General features: G+C 43.1%; 1 pseudogene; it reads left to right on the top strand.

Annotated features, from left to right (window-relative positions):
• Nucleotides 1-3,705: 3,705 nt before the first annotated feature.
• Nucleotides 3,706-5,295, top strand: LOC104993517 (annotated as a pseudogene).
• Nucleotides 5,296-8,353: the final 3,058 nt, after the last annotated feature.

The raw sequence follows: 8,353 nt of genomic DNA, 5'->3' as shown, positions 1-8,353 counted from the left end.
TGATACTCCAGTACTTTGGCCACCTCATGAGAAGAGTTGACTCATTGGAAAAAACTCTGATGCTGGGAGGGATTGGGGGAAGGAGGAGAAGGGGACAACAGAGGATGAGATGGCTGGATGGCACCACTGACTCGATGGACGTGTGTCTGGGTGAACTCCGGGAGTTGGCGATGGACATGGAGGCCTGGCGTGCTGCGATTCATGGGGTCGCAAAGAGTCGGACACGACTGAGCGATTGAACTGAACTGAACTGAATGGTCCCATCTTCCTGAGTAGGTTCAAGGGAAGAGGGGAAAACAGATGGGGCCATGAACACAGGCCCTGAAATTTCACCAGTGACCACCACCCATGTCTGCCTCTCCTTCATCTTGCCCCCCAAAAAATTAAAAATAAGACATTTTAGGCATTTTTCTGAAATCAGTGTGCTCTATGTGCTCTTTATCTAGTTTGACATGACTGTTTTGGTGATCACCCATAAGTATTGCCTCCCAAATTGCTGGTACAGCTATCAGTCTTACCTGTCTAATTTCAATAATTCACCTTTAGTTTTTGTAGGCAACGTTTGTCCATTTCTTGGCTCTCTTGCTACCCTTCATACTTCTAAAAGTTTACCAGCAATAGTTCTGCTGTTAGTTCTGTAAGATCTATTAGAATGTCATTTACTTGGTCCTAAATACTTGACAACCTAGACAGCATATTAAAAAGCAGAGACATGTATAATATCATATAAGAAATGAATCGCCAGTCCAGGTTTGATGCAGGATACATGATGCTTGGAGCTGGTGCACTGGGATGACCCAGAGGGATAGTATGGGGAGGGAGGTGGGAGAGGGGGGGTTCAGGATTAGGGACACGTGTACTCCCGTGGTGGATTCATGTTGATGTATGGCAAAACCAATACAATATTATAAAGTAATTAGCCTCTAATTAAAATAAATAAATTTAAATTTAAAAAAAAAAGCAGAGACATTACTTTGCCAACAAAGGTCCATCTAGTCAAAGCTATGGTTTTTTCAGTAGTCATGTATGGATGTGATAGTGGCCTATAAAGAAAGCTGAGCACCAAAGAATTGATGCCTTTGAACTGTGGTGTTGGAGAAGACTCTCGAGAGTCCCTTGGACTGCAAGATCAGACTAGTCAATCCTAAAGGAAGTCAGTCAAGAATATTCATTGGAAGGACTGATGCTGAAACTGAAACTCCAATACTTTGGCCACCTGATGTGAAGAACTGACTCATTGGAAAAGACCCTGATGTTGGGAAAGACTGAAGCTGGGAAGAGAGAAGAGAAGGGGATTACAGAGGATGAGATAGTTGGACGGCATCGCTGACTCAATGGACGTGAATTTGAGTAAGCTCTGGGAGTTGGTGATGGACAGGGAAGTCTGCCATGCTGCAGTCCATGGGGTCGCAAAGAGTCACACAACTGAGTCACACAACTGAGTGACTGAACTGAACTGAACTGAAGAGGCAAGAAGTCATATGAAGAGCCTCAGAGCTTAGTACTTAGTTCATTGAACCAAGGTATTTATCTCCTTAGGGTTCCCACAGCACATTGACCTAACATCCATCGTTATGTCTGTATACAGTTTTTTCCTGCCTGAGACACAGTGAGCTTGAAGGTAAGGACAAAATCTTAGTTTATTCACGTCTGTAGGATTAAATACACAATTCAGAATATTCTATAATATTCTACATGTTCAACACATGTTTATTAAATATTGATTGTAAACTTATAGTTCATGGAAGAGACAAAAACAGCAAGTCTGATGTGTTTCAAATTCAGGGAGGTATAAGGCTTTAGCATGTCACTCAAGATAAATTTTAATCTAGGAACACACCTCTTCCCTGTGCCCCCTCTTTCTCTTTAGTCACTTAAGAACAGAAATTTGGTTTCTAGATTCTGCCGCTTGTTTTTCTCCATCATCATGAAAACAAGGGTATTCTTTCTTTGAACTGCATGTGGTTACTTTAAAAAAATTTTTTTTTTAATTTTTCTTGGAGTATAGTAGGCTTCCGAAGTGACACAGTGGTAAAGAATCTACCTGCCAGTACACGAGGTTTAAGAGATGTGGGTTCAATCCCTGGGTGGGGAAGATCCCCTAGAGTAGGAAATGGCAATCCGCTCCAGTATTCTTGCCTCGAAAATTCCATGGCTCGAAGAGCCTGGTGGGCTACAGTACATGAGGTTGCAAAGAGTCAGACATGACTGAGCACACACACACACACACACATAATTGCTTTACAATATTGTATTGTTTCTACTGTATAGCGAAGTGAATCAGCTATACGTATAGCTATACACATAGCTGAGCCACCAGGGAAGCCCATATAAACATATACATATAACCCTTCTTTTGTGGATTTCCTTCCCATTTCAGTCACTAAAGAGCACTGAGTAGGGTTCCCTGAACTATGCAGCAGCTTCTCATTGTGCTCACTTTTACAACTAAATTTAAATACCATAGAAAGGGTCCTGATTGGTTTCTGCTCTTCAGTTAATCCTTGTCTGAGGCCCCAGCTTGGAGAGGGAGATCAGACCCCCTCCTGGGGCGGGCACCTGTGTGACAATTCCAGCAGCATGGTTATTCTATGAGGCTTTTGTAATCAGAACCTCTCTCTGGGGATAGTTTACTGACACTGGAAGTTTGTCATGGTTACAGAGCACTTTGATTTCACAAAAATAAGAGGTCTTCTCTGCTGAGGTGGCAAGTGCTGTTTTGTTTAATACAGATTAACTGGGGAAGAACCACAAGTTCAGTGTTAAAGAGCCAAGATTTCTCTCCCCTCCCTGAGCCAGCCTGCTCAGAAGATAGTGATACGTGTTTATAGTCACTAAATTGAACTGAAGAGAAAGTCAAGTTGGAAGGCATCTGTCTTTGAAAAGAGGCCATCAGAGGCAGGCTCCTGCCCTATCTGCCCATAGAAGTCCTCATATCCCCAGCCATGGGCCCTCTTGGTAATAAACAAATGCAGCTAAGAGTTTGTATTTGGCATAAGAGGCCGATCAATGTTACCTAAAAACAAAATAAAAACAAAAAGGTGACCCAATCTGAGTACTGGGCTTTGGCTCCAGTCAATACGATGCAGGCAAGAGCTGGGGTCCCAGTCTCAGACTAACTTTCTACACCCAAGAAACAACAGCGATTATATCAACCCTGGAACCTCAGTGGGAGGGTCAGCATTTAATGGAAAAGTGCTCTCCTCACAGTTCTCCCCCTGAGCCTGGAGATTAGATGTCTGTGTTGCTATTCCATACCTGACAACAGAAAAAAAATATATTTAAATGACATCCAGTGCTGACAAGAATGTTGTACAGATAATACATCAAAATTATGGAGATGCTGTAAATCGATACAAATCTTTGGGAAAATAATTTGCTCATAGATCTTAAAAGTCATAGAAAGTTTTCTACCCTCTCATTCCTGGAAATTTATCCTAGTGGGAAAAAAAATCTAAAATTAGGATACAACTTTGCAAAGTGCACTTATTGTAGCATTATTTTACAAACTATTATAGCAACAGGAAATATCCTAACCGTGCAAGGATAAGAAAGTGTTAGACCATGGTCCAGCCACACAATGGAAAGTATTTATCAATTAAAATTATTATAAAGACTGTAGCATGTGGGAAAGCACTTACAAAGTGCCTGCAGGGGACCCAGGCCACGAGTGGAGGCGGAAGTGCACGGCAGCAGCCCTGGGCAATGGTGGGCGTCCCTGGAGCAGCCGCCTTCCAGCTTGGTGCTGACAAAAGGGTGCCAGCGATGCCTGGATCTCCTGTGAAAGTGAAGATACAGTCAAGCTCCTCACCTCCCACCATGCCACCCCTTCCACCAATAAATCCTGGAGGACCCAGGCCCGTGTCATTCACTCCTACAGCATTGAGCAATGGCATCAACAATTCTCCTCCTACCCTTAGCAGTGCCCCATCACCACCACAAAGATTCAGCAATGGTCCTGCCTCTTCCACATCATCTGCACTAACTAACCAACAGTTGCCAGCCACTCGTGGTGCTCGGCAGCTCAGCAAGTTGAAACGCTTCCTCGCCACTCTGCAGCAGTTTGGCAATGTCATCTCACCTGAGACTGGGGAGAAGGTGCAGACTCTTGTTCTAACACTGGTCAACTCAACAGTAACAATTGAAGAATTCCATTGCAAGCTCCAGGAGGCTACAAACTTTCCTCTTCATCCTTTTTTTATTCCATTCCTCAGGGCCAACCTTTCTCTGCTGCAGCAAGAACTGCTGCACTGCGCTCGGGCTGCCAAGCAGACCCCATCCCAGTACCTGGCTCAACGAGAACACCGTCTGCTCAACACAAGTATTGCGTCCCCTGCTGATTCTTCTGAGCTGCTCATGGAAGTGCATGGAAATGGAAAAAGGCCCAGTCCAGAGAGGCGGGAAGAGACCAGTTTTGAAAGAGATGCAATTGCTCCTGAACCTCCTGCCAAGAGAGCGTGTACCATTAGCCCTGCTCCCCGGCACAGTCTTGCCCTCACTGTACCCTTCATGAATGCTGGGGGCCAGTTCCATCCTACTCCTCCGCCTCTTCAGCACTACACCTTAGATGAATCGCAACTTCCCACCTATATCGTGAGCCTAGCAAGATGATAGAACACCGAGAAGTTCGTGATAGACACCACATTCTTAGTCTAAATGGAGGCTATCAAGATGAGTTGGTAGACCACCGTTTGACAGAAAGGGAATGGGCTGATGAATGGAAACATCTTGACCATGCCCTCAACTGCATTATGGAAATGGCAGAGAAAACAAGGTGCTCCATGGCAGTCCTGCGGCACTGTCAAGAAGCAGACCGTGAAGAACTCAACTACTGGAAAAGACGATTCAACAAAAACACAGAAATGAGGAAAACAGGGAGTGAGTTGGTCTCCAGGCAGCACAATCCTGGGAGCGCAGATTCTCTCAGCAATGGTTCTCGCCGGGAATTCAACAGTAGGCAGGGAATAGGATATGTACCTGTGGAGTTTTGGAAAAAGACTGAAGCTGTGAATAAGGTGAAAATTCAGGCCATGTCAGAAGTACAAAAAGCTGTTGCTGAGGCAGAGCAAAAAGCCTTTGAAGTGACTGCAACCGAGAGAGCTAGAATGGAGCAGACAATAGCGGACGTCAAACGGCAGGCTGCAGAGGATGCCTTTCTCGTCATAAACGAGCAGAAGAGTCAACGGAGAACTGCTAGAACTGTGGCCACAAAGGCAGTGAAACTGCAGTGGCTGCAACATCGCACGATACTGCGGCTGTTTCTGCCCTTACAAAGTGCCCTTACAAAGGCCCTAGTACAAAAACCAGGACAAGAGAGCACCAGAAAAGAAAGCCATAATCTTATTTTTCTTATGAATACTGATATAAAAATAATAAATAAACTGAGCAAACTGAATCCAGCAACATACTAAACACATAATATACCATAGCCAAGTTGGGTTTATTCTAGAAATACAAGGATGATTCAGTAACAGGAAATAATCTGTTCATATAATTCTCCATATTAGATCAAAGGAGGAAAAACACATGATGTCATCTCAACATAGGCTGCAAAAGCATGTAATAAAATAAATCCAACAGTTATTTCCCAATTGAAAATATTTAAATTCTTAGTAAAATAGGAAAAATAAATATTTTCTCAATTATCTGTATATCTAAGCTAAGCTAAGTCGCTTCAGTCATGTCCGACTCTGTGCGACCCCATGGACTGCAGCCTACCAGGCTCCTCCGTCCATGGGATTTTCCAGGCAAGAGCACTATGTATGTAGCTATATTGAGCTTTGGTTATTTAGAACTATAAGAATACAGCAACAGATGAACTGATGAGTTCCTTAAAGACTAACTGAGTGCAATGACTATTCAAAGGTTCAAAGGCAAATCCTGTCCTGATCTTTGCAGATTGTACCTTTAAGTCCAAGTTAGTTTACCTCTATACTCATTAGAATGCTTTGAGCTGCAAATTATTCCCATTCTCAATATTTTCCAGTAGCTTTGCTTTATGCAGATAAGCAATTCCAAGTCTATCAACCCACATGTTCTCACCACTGCCTCCTTCTTACCACCAATCTCCATCTCATTCACCTGTACCAGTAATTTGGGTTTTCTTAAAGATATACCAAGCACATTCCTGCCTTGGGACCTTTGAACTTGCTGTTTCCCCTGTCTAGAAAGTTCTTTCCACAAATGTTTTAATGGCCCATTCCCTCACTTTATTCACTTGCCTGACCAAACAGCAAGCCTCTCAGATATATGACCCCCAATCGACACTTCCTGTCTTCTTACCCCGCTGGATTACCTGATATCATTCTATGTACTCATGTGTGTACTGTTTTTTTCTGTTAACAGAAATTATGTTTCATGAGGATAGGCACTTTGACCATATTGTTTAGGACAGCGCCGGGCACATAGTAGCTGCTAAGCAGGCAACAGGTTAAGTGAATTGTTGAAATAAAGAGGAAAATATGACTCACACATATTTAAACATCAAGGAACTTGTTATCTCACAAAGCTAAATCCCCAAGGTAGGACTAGGTCCAGGAAATAGTAAAGGTTTTTTTCTCTTTCTCTGAAATTCTCTATGGTCTTCCCCCTTTAGCATGCCTGCTTTATCCTTAGAAAGAGGCTGCCCGCATGGTCACAAGATGGCTGCAGCAGCACCTAGAGCAACATGCTTTCTCTTTCATGTCCATTTGAGAGAGAGAAAGATTCTCCCTTTATACCAGTCAGAGTTCTCTCATGTTGACACATAAAATTAACCATCATTCCTCACCCATTGTGAAATTAAAGTCCTTCCCTTCCATCTGATTGAGCTCCCTTTGTTCATCACATGCCCACCCCTGACCAACCACTGAAAAGGAGGATTGAATTCCAATTCTGGCTCACATGAATGAGGATCCATCCCTGGAGAAGGGCTAGAGTCAGCCTCTACTGTCTCACAATGGAGGAGTTTCAGGAGGAAAAAGTAGGTGAATCCTTGTCTTAAACAGACAACCAACCATGAACTATAATCTCTGACTTCAGAGAACTCTCAAGCCCAGGAAACCCTTTCTGACAGAGTAACTAGCCTCTTGGGATCTTGAAACACAATTAAACTGTACATGAAACAACAGACTGGTTCCAAATGGAGAAAGGAGTACGTCAAGGCTGTATATTGTCACCCTGCTTATTTAACTTATATGCAGAGTACGTCATGAGAAATGCTGGGCTGGATGAAGCACAAGCTGGAATCAAGATTGCTGCAGGAAATATCAATAACCTCAGATACGCAGATGATACCACCCTTATGGCAGAAAGCAAAGAAGAACTAAAAAGTCTCTTGATGAAAATGAAAGAAGAGAGTGAAAAAGTTGGCTTAAAACTGAACATTCAGAAAATGAAAATCATGGCATCCAGTCCCATCACTTCATGGCAAATAGATGGGGAAACAATGGAAATAGTGATAGACTTTATTTTCTTGGGTTCCAAAATCACTGCAGATGGTGACTGCAGCCATGAAATTAAAAGATGCTTCCTCCTTGGAAGTAGAGCTATGACCAACCTGGACAGCGTATTAAAAAGCAGAGACATTACTTTGTAAACAAAGGTCCATCTAGTCAAAGCTATGGTTTTTCCAGTAGCCAGGTATGGATGTAAGAGTTGGACCATAAAGAAAGCTGAGTACTGAAGAACTGATGCTTTTGAACTGTGGTTTTGGAGAAGACTCTTGCGAGTCCCTTGGACTGCAAGGAGATCCAACCAATCCATCCTAAAGGAAATCCATCCTGAATATTCATTGGAAGGACTGATGCTGAAACTGAAACTCCAATATTTTGGCCACCTGATGTGAAGAACTGATTCATTAGAAAAGACCCTGATGCAAAGAACTGACTCATTGGAAAAGCCCCTGATGCTGGGAAAGATTTAAGGTGGGAGGAGAAGCGGAAGACAGAGGATAAGATAGTTGGATGGCATCACTGACTCAATGGACATGAGTTTGAGTAAGCTCCAGGAGTTGGTGATGGACAGGAAAGCTTGATGTGCTGCAGTCCACGGGGTTGCAAAGAGTCGGACATGTCTGAGCAACTGAACTGAACTGATGTCTTGAGTAAAGTACCACTCTTAGACAGGAGACCTGTCTCAAAACCTTTCCTCCTGGGAGAGACTGAGCACTGGGGGAAAGAGAGTCAAATATAACCCTTTCTTGAGGGAAGGAGATGGAAACAGCAGTACAAAACACGTTTCACCAGAGAGCATTTTTCACAAATCAGTGTCAAAACATGAAGCATCTACAAAATAACATATTCCTCCACTGTAATTAAAGGTCATTTACTTCCTATTCAGGCAGTATGAAGAAAGGCAGCATTTCAACACAGGA

The sequence above is a fragment of the Bison bison genome, unplaced genomic scaffold (assembly GCF_000754665.1).
Source record: "Bison bison bison isolate TAMUID 2011002044 unplaced genomic scaffold, Bison_UMD1.0 scf7180017864239, whole genome shotgun sequence".
Classification (NCBI taxonomy): Eukaryota; Metazoa; Chordata; class Mammalia; order Artiodactyla; family Bovidae; genus Bison; species Bison bison.
This window is presented reverse-complemented; position numbering and strand designations above follow the sequence as displayed.